Consider the following 11,787-nt stretch of genomic DNA (forward strand, 5'->3'; position numbering starts at 1 on the left):
AATGACATCACTTCTTTCAGCAAAAGAAGCCAGACACAAAAGACCACATACCATATGATTCCTTTGCTCTGAAACGTTCAGAATAGGCCAATCCATAGCTAGTGAATAGGTGAGTGGTTGCCAGAGGCTTGGGGCAGAGGGTGGGGTGGGGTGGGTAACTGGTAAGCAGTGCAGGGTATCTTTGAGGGTGATGAAAATATTCTAAAATTGAAATACTGAAAAATCACTGAAATGTATAGGTAAGTGTTATACTATGTGACTTACATTGCAATAAAGCTTTTATTAAAAAAAAAAAAGAACTAGCCAGGAGCATTCACTGGGGGTACAGTGGTTAACACTCTGCGTTTCCAGTGCTGGGGACTCGAGTTTGCTCCCTGGTTGGGAAACTACGATCCCACATGCCACACAGCGTGGTCAAAAAAAAATAAGAATAATTAGCCAGACTTCCCTGCATCAATGCTGACAGAAGGCATGAATCAGTTCAGTTCAGTTCAGTCGCTCAGTCGTGTCCGACTCTTTGCGACCCCATGAATCACAGCACGCCAGGCCTCCCTGTCCATCACCAACTCCCGGAGTTCACTCAAACTCATGTCCATCGAGTCGGTGATGCCATCCAGCCATCTCATTCTCTGTCGTCCCCGTCTCCTCCCACCCCCAATCCCTCCTAGCATCAGAGTCTTTTCCAGTGAGTCAACTCATCGCATGAGGTGGCCAAAGTATTGCAGTTTCAGCTTTAGCATCAGTCCTTCCAATGAACACCCAGGATTGATCTCTAGAATGGACTGGTTGGATCTCCTTGCAGTCCAAAGGACTCTCAAGAGTCTTCTCCAGCACCACAGTTCAAAAGCATCAATTCTTCGGTGATCAGCTTTCTTTACAGTCCAACTCTCACATCCATACATGACCACGGGAAAAACCATAGCCTTGACTAGACGGACCTTGGTTGGCAAAGTAATGTCTCTGCTTTTTAATATACTATCTAGGTTGGTCATAACTTTCCTTCCAAGGAGTAAGCGTCTTTTAATTTCATGGCTGCAATCAGCATCTGCAGTGATTTTGGAGCCCAAAAAAATAAAGCCTGACACTGCTTCCACTGTTTCCCCATCTATTTCCCATGAACTGATGGGACCAGATGCCATGATCTTCGTTTTCTGAATGTTGAGCTTCAAGCCAAACTTTTCACTCTCCTCTTTCACTTTCATCAAGACGCTTTTTAATTCCTCTTCACTTTCTGCCATAAGGGTGGTGTCATCTGCATATCTGAGGTTATTGATATTTCTCCCAGCAATCTTGATTCCAGCTTGTGCTTCTTCCAGCCCAGCGTTCCTCATGATGTACTCTGCATATAAGTTAAATAAGCAGGGTGACAATATACAACCTTGATGTACTCCTGTTCCTATTTGGAACCAGTCTGTTGTCCCATGACCAGTTCTAACTGTTGCTTCCTGACCTGCATACAGGTTTCTCAAGAGGCAGGTCAGGTGGTCTTGTATTCCCATCTCTTTCAGAATGTTCCACAGTTTATTGTGACCCACACAGTCAAAGGCTTTGGCATAGTCAATGAAGCAGAAATAGATGTTTTTCTGGAACTCTCTTGTTTCTCCATGATCCAGCGGATGTTGGCTATTTGATCTCTGGTTCCTCTGCCTTTTCTAAAACCTGCTTGAACATCTGGAAGTTCACAGTTCACATATTGCTGAAGCCTGGCTTGGAGAATTTTGAGCATGACTTTACTAGCATGTGAGATGACTGCAATTGTGCGGTAGTTTGAGCATTCTTTGGCATTGCCTTTCTTTGGGATTGGAATGAAGACTGACCTTTTCCAGTCATGTGGCCACTGCTGAGTTTTCCAAATTTGCTGGCATATTGAGTGCAGCACTTTCACAGCATCATCTTTCAGGATTTGAAATAGCTCAATTGGAATTCCATCACCTCCACTAGCTTTGTTCGTAGTGATGCTCTCTAAGGCCCACTTGACTTCACATTCCAAGATGTCTGGCTCCAGGTGAGTGATCATGCCATCATGAAGATCTTTTTGGTACAGTTCTTCTGTGTATTCTTGCCACCTCTTCTTAATATCTTCTGCTTCTGTTAGGTTGAATACAAGGACTCAAAAACTTTCTGAGGAATCGAGAGACATTCTTTGGGGTTGCTTTGCTGTAGTTCTCGGGACACAGAAAATTAACTCTGTAGATAAGGTTTCCGTTCATCCTTCAGGCCTCAGCTTACACATGATTCCTGAGAGAGACCCTCCCTTTGTCACATGTGCTGTCTCAGTCCCTTCTTTCTTCCCGCACTTGGAATTGTTGTCTATCTGTGGAGCTGATTCTGACTCTTGCTGGGTCTGGTTCCGAATAGTCAGGGGCTTACTGCTCTCTTGCTTGCTCTGTAGTAGGAGCTCAGTAAATTCCCGCAGCGTGAATGAACAGCAAGTACTGATAACAGCCGGGGCGCCGGGTTGGGGTCCGCACTCCCTGCAGGGGAGAGAGCCAGCAGGGCGGGTTGGGGTGCCTCCCAGCCCCAGTGGCTTTCTTTTCTCTGTTCCCTTTCCAGGAGAATGTCTCTGGAAAGGAAGCCCAAAGCCCGGTTTGGCTGGGAAGAGGCGGGCAGGGAGGGGAGCAGGGGCCGGGCGGGCCTCGGGAGGAAGTCTGCAGCCCCAGGCTGCCGAGGGCGCGGCGTCTGTGTTCGCACCTTTGGAATGTGGCTGATTCACTCTGGGGGGAGGCAGGCAGCCACTGCTGCCGCCGGCCGCCGACTCGGATCCGACATCTGGAGGCTGAATTCCAGGAGGAGAGATGGAGTCTTGCAGGCAGATGTCAGCTTTGAAGGTCAAAGCGAGTGAGGGAGCCAAAGAGGAAGAGGCTGCCAGGGTCCCACGCTCCCCCACCCAGGATTCTGGGAGAGAGGTGAGGCCCCCGTCCCCAGCCTTGTCCCAGCCCTTCAGCCACCAGAGCCCCTAAGGGGGCAGGGCAGCTTGGGGCCCTCCTTCAAAGACCAGATGCTTAAAAGCTCATGTAACAGCAAAGGCTGAGGGCCTAGCTGGTCCCATGCTGTCAGTGGCCCTGGGACACGGGCTTGCGTCTCCTGGCCCAGTGTCTGGTGTGGCTTCACTCAGGCAAACTCCCAGCTTGCCTCTCCCTGGGGCTCCAGCGAGACCCTCGGCTTGCCCCTCACTGGCTCAGCTGGGACCCAGCTCATGTTGGACACTTGGATGGGACAGGTCCGGGTCAGGAGCTCGCCCCAGTGCATGGCTGACACCCCGAGAGCCACACAGAGAAAGTGGGAGTTGGGGTGGTCCCCCAAAGGAGCCAGTGCCAGGGGATGGGCAGAAGCCACACTCTGTGAGCTCTCCCCACAGGACTGGCATCTGGGATTTCTGCCAGGCAATGTGCTCGGCCTTATGGCCCTCACCTACTGGGGTGTCCCACTGGGTAGATTCTCTAAGCTCTCACTAGCTCATTTTCTTCATCTATGAAATCTCATCGGATTCTTTTTGGGATTGATGGAGACCATGCCTGCAGATCCTCTGGCACCTGCCTGGCCTGGAGAAGACACAGAGCTGAGTGACCTTGGTGCTTTTCTCTGCCCTGAATCTAGGTGCTCTGTGGTCTGCTCTGTGGGCTGAAAGGATGGTGTGTGTGCGCGCGCGCGTGTGTGTGTGTGTATGTATGTGGGAGTGAGCATGCAGGCTCCTTTCTGTTCTCCAAGGAATTTTGTACTGTCTGGCTTCTCCCTGGGTTAGGGACTATACTGGGCAGAGGGTAGAGGCAGGAGGGACAGGAAAGGGCTGGGGAGAGAAGTGGGTGGGTGTCACCTGCGGGCCGGGCCGGCAGGCTCAAGCCTGCCCCTGGGAGTCGCCTCACTGTGCCCTCAGCTCCACCAGGGGCTGGAGGAGGGGCCCAGGCTCACTCCTGGGAGTGACGATCCGTCCCTCCCTGTGCAGCATAAGCCTGCCTGGTCATTTGACTGGGTTGGGGTGTGTGTATGTGTGTGTGTGGAAGGGCGGGACCCAGGCTCACCCGTCTCCTATCCTGTCTCTCCTGGAACCCGGGGACCTGAGGGGATGGCTCAGAAGGGGAACCCAGGCCCGGGGCTCCTCAAAAGAGGAAACCCGGTGCCCAGAGTAGTCAGAACCTCTTGGAGGCTTCAAGAGAAACCTGGAGGTTCTGGGAGGGCAAAGGGCCGGCCTCCTGTAAGCTTTTTGCAGCTATTTGTGAAGTGCAGCCCCTCCCAGAATCTGCTGGGGCACAGAACATGCTCCACAGAGTGTGCCCCCACCCCACCCCACCCTGAGCTCAGCACCCTCCACTCCTGCCAGCCCTGCCTCCCAGCATCCCTCTGGGACGCCACACATCTGGGCGTCTGCTCATCCCCACCAAACCACCCACATCCTCCGACTCAAGGACTTGAGTCCAAATGCTACCTCCTCAGATCCCTGCCAGCCTCCTGCACTCACGGTTATTCTCCTCTGGACACGGTGGGCTTGGTACTCCTGTGTGGAGCTTATCCCCACATCAGCCCCTTCAGCAATGGGGGGGCTCCCGCATCCATCCCTCATCCGCGTCCTATGTGCCCTGAGCCTGACTCTAGGACAGGCATCCCAGACTGCTGGCTCTCTTCTCTAAGGTTTTTCAACGTGTTCATCTGTCTCTTTCATTAGACGAAGGAGTCTCTGAAGTTGAAGAACATAGTAACGAGAGCTACATTTTCTGATTTCGTACTAAGTGCTTTTTAAAAACTGAGGTATAACTCACATACCTTAAAAGTCGCCTCTTTAAGATGGACAATCCAGGACTTCCCTGGTGGCACGGTGGGTAAAGAATCCGCCTGCTAATGCAGGGCCACAGGTTCGATCCCTGGTCCAGGAAGATTCCACACGCTATGGAGCAACTGGGCCCCTGGGCCGCAACTACTGAAGCCCTCGTTCCCTAAGAGCCAGCAAGTTGCAACTGCTGAGGCCGTGTGCACCTCGAGCCTGTGCTCCGCAATAAGAGAAGCCACTGCACTGAGAAGCCCGCACACTGTGATTAGAGAGGCGCCCTCCCCCTGCAACTACAGAAAAGCCTGCACAGCAACAAAACCCAACACAGCCAAAAATAAATAAACAAAGCAGTTTGTACATGTAAAAAATTAAATTTACAATCCAGTGGATTTTAATGTATTCACAGAGCTATGCATCCATCTCTAGCATCTAATTCCAGAACGTTTTTATCATTCCCCCAAAGGAAGCCCAGCAGATTCATCAACGGTAAGACGTGCACCATTCCTGTGGGGATTGATCGTGGGGGAGGCTGTGCACACCTCAGGGCAGGGGGTAAGTGGAAAATCTCTGAATCTTTGCCCAATACTGCTGTGAACTTAAAACTAGTTTTTTTTGGTTTTTTAAAATTGATTTGGGGAATTTTCTGGTGGTCCAGTGATTGGGACTCTGTGCTTTGACTGCACAGAGCCTGGGATCAGTCTCTGGTTTGGGAACTAAAATCCTGTTAGCTGTATGGCACAACCCGCCCCTACATTGATTTAAAACAAAACAGAACCCTGAATACATTAGCAGTCACTCCCCATTCCTCTCCTTCCCCACCCCCAGCCACTGGCAATCATTAGTCTGCTTTCTGACTCTACAGATTTGCCTGCTTTGGACATTTCATATAAACAGAGTCCTGTAATATGTGGTCCTTTGTATCTAGCTTTTTTCACTGAGCACCGTGTTTTCAAGGTTCATCCACCTCATTCCTTTTTAATGGGTGAATAATATTCCACTGTCTGAATGGATCAGCATTGATTTATCCATCTATCCATCAGAGGACATTCCAGTTGTTTCCACTTTTCGTGAATAATGCTGCTAGGAACATGCATGGACAACTTTTTGTAAAGATGAGGTTTCTCCAGTCTAAGTGTTTTTTTGACAAATACCTCATTTAATCCTCAAAGCAGCCCTGTTTCAGTGCTGACCCGATCCCCCTCCTGCAGGTGAGGAAGCCGAGGCTCAGAGAGGTGAGCCAAGGTCACGTCATGGCTGGAAGCCATGGAGTCAGGACCCTCCTGCCTCCTGGTCAGCAGACCCCGGTGCTTCTGCCTGTATTTAGCAGGGCTTTGCCCACGGTAACTGCACAGTAGATGCTGCTGACACTTCAAACAAGGGCCATGCACACCCGAAGTCCCAGAAGTCCTCTGTGATCTGTCACGGTGAGTGGGTCACCTGCTCAGTGGTGATCCAGCGGCTCCAAGGGATGTGCCTTAGAGAGGTCCCTGTGGCCATAGCATCAACATCTATGGATCCAGGCTGGCCCAGACCCGGCCCTGCTCCCTCCAGATGCTGTTTGCACCACCTTGTGGAGTACAAGCCCCAAACGTGGCTGCCCCCTTCATTCACCTGCGGCCTCTTTCCTGGGGTTCCTGGGCTGCCTTACGTCTCTTGCTTTCCTGGATTTGGCGTGCAGCCCTGGGTCACCTTCTGGTGGACTTTGTTCCTTTCTCATTCTCAGGAGCGTGGCATGGTAGGTTACTGCTATTAGATATCCCAGGTTTGAGTCAGCTTTGCCACTCTGGCTGTGTGGTTTCTGGCAAGTTCCTGAGCTTCTCTGAGCTTCCGTCTGCTCATCTGTGATGGGGGTCACAATAACAGACCCGCCGAAATTCTGTGGGACTGACTAAGGGCAGGGAGATGAGTGGCTCGCACTGTGCCCAGCACCTCGCACATGCTTGGGAAGAACTTGAGGTCGGTCCTCAGGGCAGGGGCAGCCTGGCAGTGGGCCGGGGAGGGGGTGGGGAGCTTCGTGTGTCTCCCATGACTCAGTCCTGCCCAAGGAGCAGGGAGTCAAGGCCAGGCCTCTGAGGTCGGGCCCCTAGGGACCTCCAGTCCTCCTCCTCTTCACTCTGCCCCTGGCCTGCTCCCCACCCAGCGCTTCCGGCAGCGCCGGGTAGGGCCTCACGCATTCTCCGCTGGCTGCCTGGGCACACCCTCCATCCTTCCCCGGATCCGCAGCCCCGTGGCCCAAGGGCTCGGAGGCTGGCCCACCATGGACCACCTTGAGTGGGCGCCACAGCCCGCAGCCTAGGGCAGGGGGGCGGTGATGCAGAGAGGGGATGGGGGTGGAGGGAGGGTCCTTTCTGGCAGCTGGAGTGGAGCTGCAGCTCCTGCCAGGGAAACCCTCTCTTCTCTCTGCCGCTAAGCCTTTCCCAGCCCTGCCCCTCTCCCCTCTGCTTCTCAAATTTCAGCTTCTGCGTTACTGGCATCACAGCCTGCCGCTGTGGTCACTGCACCAGACAGACGTTAACCCCCAGCGTGCTGGTGGGAGCAGCACGGCTGCACGTGTCATGGGCGCATGGTCCGGAGAGGCTGAGGGAGGAGAATGCCACCCGGAACCCTTCCTTCGCTCCAGCCAGCTTCCACTCCAGGGAGCTTGCTCGCCTTCTTTTTCCCTGTCCACCCGGACTTGAAGCCAAAGCCCTCCCTGACCCTTAGGAGTTGCTCCTTCCCTTGGCTGTCTGGGCCCTGACTCTCATCCACAGCACGTGGGTTCTGTATCACCGTAAACCTGCCCTGTCGTTTCAGCAGATGGGGTTCTTGCCCTCCACATCACTCAGCTCCCCTCTTGCACCTGGCCTTACCTGGGCAGGGCCAGACCACCGGGACCAGGTGAGTGAGTTCTCAGCCTGAAGGCTGTTCTGGGGACGATCACAGCAAGGTCATTGATAGGAGCCTGAAGGGAGCCAGACACTGTTGCAGACTGGCCAGGTAACCCTGGCAAGTCCCCAGGGAATAATAGGATTAGGGGTCCATAGTGAGGAAGAAAAGGGGGATGCAGGTAAAGCTGCCAGAGCAGCAGGTGTCGGGCACATGCGCGGCCCAGACTGCTCGTGCCCACATACACAGGGGCCTCCTGGTACGCTGAGCCCCCCTCCCCAGGGAGAGCTCCTCCTGTTTCCCATCAGCTTCCCCCAACGAAGCCCACCCAGGTCTGCTTTCTCATCAGAGCAGGCGTCCATCCCTCCCCTGGCCTGGTAGTTCCCATCCTCAGATGGGGCTGGACATCCTGCCTTCTCTCCCCATCTCTGTCCACTCCTTCAGAGGAGAGCCTGCGCCCCAGAGGGAGACTGGACAGCCTCTTCAGCTCAGCAGCACCCCACTAGTCCTCCCTGATTGTCCTGCTTCCTGCTTTCCTTCTGAACCCCAAATGCTCCCTCCTGGTTTCCTGTGGTGCCTCTGCTGACCCTTCATTCCCTCCGGCCACGGTTCCCTTGGTAGCCTCCTTTATATTGACCAGAGGCCCAGGGGCCCCGTCCTTCCCTCCCCCTGCACCCCTGGTCCCCCTTTACTGCTGTGCTGAGACCCAGGCTCCTGGTGGGATTGTTGTAACTGCCCTGACGGCTTACAACCAACTGAGGAAGTGGTCAGCCAGACACTGCTGTCTAAAATGGAAAGTCCAGCCAGGATGGCCATTCACTGAGTTTTTATAATGGGGATGCATCCAATCAAAGCAGACAACCTGGCTCCTCCTTGTCGACATGTTGCAAAGCAGCAAAGGAACATTTCCCAGGGGTGGGGGGTGGGGGGGCCTGGACAGGGCGAGCTGGTGGAGGAAGAGAAGAGAAGGCAGGAGGCTCCCCACCACAGGCTGCAGTGTCGGGCCTGGAAACATGGAATGGGAGGGTGGGACCAGAGAGAGGGGACAGGGGACACATCACAGGTGGGCTCCAGCCCCCTTGTCAAGGGTTCGCTTGGGAGCAAAGTGAATCAGATCAGCCTGTTAGAAGGAAGCGGGCATCTGGAGGTCCGGGCCTGGTGGCTGGGGATTTGGGGCCCTAGGGGTGTGGGAAGCTGGGTGGTCAGCACTTCCACCCTAGTATGTGCAGTTGGTTTTCCCAGATGTGCTCAGTCAGGGTGAGCCGCGACAGAAAACATCGCGTGTGCTGGTCGCCCCCTAGTGGTTGGGGGACCCCAGTCTTGTTGGCCCAGGACTCTCCCTGTGGTTAGGTTAGGAAAGGGGACCAGTGCGTTGGCGGGTATTGCGGTTTGCTCCAAACCCCAACAGAGGCGTCTGACCCCAATTCTGCCTTCCTGGGAGCGTTTAGGATCATCTCCCAGGCAAGGGTTTTGTGCTTCTATGCGGCCTCATCCCTGCTCCCACAGCTGGTATACACACCCCTCAACCCCAAGAAGGCCGGGATTCCCCGTGTGCACGTGAGCATGCTGGGGCCTGAAATGTCAGCTGGAGCCCGAAAGGCCATCTTGTCCATCCACCCGCTGCTCCTGTCATGTTTGTGTAGAGGATAAAGCTTCGGACTAGGGTTGGGGCCCTGGTTTCTGCTGCAGGCTCCATCTCCAATTCTCCATACTTCCTGAGGGAAGTTCCTTAACTTTCTTTGTACCTCCTTCATGGTCTCCCCTCTGTGGCAGCAGAATTCTCCTATGACCCCCAATAACCTTTGCTCTCATGAACTCCCTACTTTGGGTGTGGGTGGAACCTGAGACCCTGGCATCACTCCTATGATTAGGTTATAAGTGGCCTAAGAGATAGGTTATCCAAGTGGGCCTGACCTAATCACTCAAAGCCATTTTATTTTATTTTATTTTTTCAAAGCCATTTAAAAAAAAGAGTTTTCTCCAGCTGCTTGTGGAAGAGGAGATTAGAGAGATTCAAAGCCAGAGAGGGAATCTGTGTGGGACCCTCTCTGTTCCTCAGATGGAGGGACCACAGGATAAGGGCTCGAGGATGGTCTACAGGAGCTGACAACCCACAAGACGACGGGACCTCAGTCCTGCAACCGCAGGAACTGAATCCTGCTGACAACCAGTGAGTTTGGAAGACCATCCAAGGCCCTGATGAGATTGCAGTCCCGCCAACACCTCAGTTTCACCTGGCAGGACTTTGAGCTGAGAGCCCAGCCATGCTGCATCTTGCAGTGATAAATGGTACTGTTTCAAGCCAATGCTGCTGCTGCTGCTATGTTGCTTCAGTCGTGTCCGACTCTGTGCGGCCCATAGACAGCAGCCCACCAGGCTCCCCCGTCCCTGGGATTCTCCAGGCAAGAACACTGGAGTGGGTTGCCACTGCCTTCTCCAATGCATGAAAGTGAAAAGTGAAAGTGAAGTTGCTCAGTCATGTCTGACTCTTTGTGACCCTGTGGACTGCAGCCCACCAGGCTCCCCCGTCCCTGGGATTTTCCAGGCAAGGGTACTGGAGTGGGGTGCCATTGCCTTCTCAATGTATTGTTTCAAGCCAATACATTTATGGAAATCTGTTACGTGATAAGTACATCGTCATTCCAAAGAGAAGAACAGTATTCTAGATGCACATGTGGGATAAAAGTTTAAAACTGAGAAAAAACCATCCCCTGCCCCTCGGGTGCTGTGTCGAGTGGAAACCTGCCGCGCCTCTCTGCTGATGGTTCCCCCTCCCGCCCTCCCGGCTGCAGTTTAAATCCACGGTCTTAGGGCTCACGTTTCTCACCTGAGCTTCCAACCAACCTCAGAGGAGGGCAAGTGTGTTCTGAGAAAGGCAGCGCTGATGGCGCCTTGAGGGCAGCCAGATCCCACTTGGGCTGAAGAAAGATGCTCTAGAACCTTTTGTTTTAGGGGATCCCTGAGGTTTCTGGGGCTCCTGGGACTTCTGGAAATCTTCAGGGTCAACAAGCTATTTTTTTAAAGAAATAAAGCTGTTTAATATAATAGCTTTATTATATATAATTCACCCATCTAAAGTGTACAATTAAGTGGGGTTTTTTTATATATAACCAGTTTTGTAACCATCACCACAATCGATTGAGAAGATTTTGTCACTCTCCCAAAAGAAACTCTGTACCCACTAGCACCCACTCTCCATTTCACCCTGACTCCCCCTCATTCCCTTCAGTTCAGTTCAGTTGCTCAGTCGTGTCTGACTCTTTGCGACCCCATGAACTGCAGCACGCCAGGCCTCCCTGTCCATCAGCAACTCCCAGAGTTTACTCAAATTCATGTTTGAGTTGGTGATGCCATCCAACCATCTCATCCTCTGTCGTCCCCTTCTCCTCCCGCCTTCAATCTTTCCCAGCATCAGGGTCTTTTCAAATGAGTCAGTTCTTCGCATCAGGTGGCCAAAGTATTGGAGTTTCAGCATCAACATCAGTCCTTCCTATGGATATTCAGGACTGATTTCCTTTAGGATGGACTGGTTGGATCTCCTTGCAATCCAAGGGACTCTCAAGAGTCTTCTCCAGCACCACAGTTCAAAAGCATCAATTCTTTAGCACTCAGCTTTCTTCACAGTCCAACTCTCACATCCATACACGACCACTGGAAAAACCATAGCCTTGACTAGACGGACCTTTGTTGGCAAAGTAATGTCTCTGCCTCATTCCCTGGCAACCACTAATCCACTTTCTACCTCTGTGGATTTGCCTGTTCCGGACACTTCATAGAAATGGAATCATACGATGTGTGGTGTTTCGTGTCTGGCTTCTCTCACTGAGCGTCACGTTGTCAAGGTTCATCCACGTTGTGCCACGTGTCAGTACCTCATCCCTTTACACGCTGAGCAATCTTTCATTGGGTGAATAGACCCTGGCTTCTGTATCCAGTCATCAATAGAGCCTGTTGCTCATCATTCTTCCCACCTGGAATCTGGGGGTGGGGCTGGGGGAAAGGCAGCAAAGGGGAATGGGGGGAAGTGGGCTGACTGGGCTTGGGTTTGACAATATAGAGGAAGGAGGGCGGGGTTCTGAGGTGTCCCAGGCCACACTGTGGCCCCTGGCTCTTTCTGCTAGGCTGAGTCAGTCCGTTCCCCTCACCTGTTCTCTAAAGCG

The 11,787-nt window shown here is 53.0% G+C and overlaps 1 long non-coding RNA gene across 2 annotated transcripts; it reads left to right on the top strand.

The window, feature by feature from the left end:
* The first annotated feature begins 2,587 nt into the window (after positions 1-2,587).
* LOC129545333 (uncharacterized) lies at positions 2,588-11,583 on the top strand. 2 transcript variants are annotated; one of them, XR_016036557.1, is made up of 4 exons: positions 2,588-2,906; positions 4,661-5,248; positions 7,559-7,639; positions 9,585-11,583. It is a non-coding gene; the product is annotated as an uncharacterized LOC129545333 (long non-coding RNA). The 2 variants fall into 2 exon arrangements; XR_016036558.1 differs by lacking the exon at positions 7,559-7,639 and having other exon boundaries at positions 2,589-2,906; positions 4,661-5,314.
* Positions 11,584-11,787: the final 204 nt, after the last annotated feature.

Source organism: Moschus berezovskii, chromosome 27 (assembly GCF_049115385.1).
Source record: "Moschus berezovskii isolate FMDL1 chromosome 27, NW_MosBer_1.0, whole genome shotgun sequence".
Lineage (NCBI taxonomy): Eukaryota > Metazoa > Chordata > Mammalia > Artiodactyla > Moschidae > Moschus > Moschus berezovskii.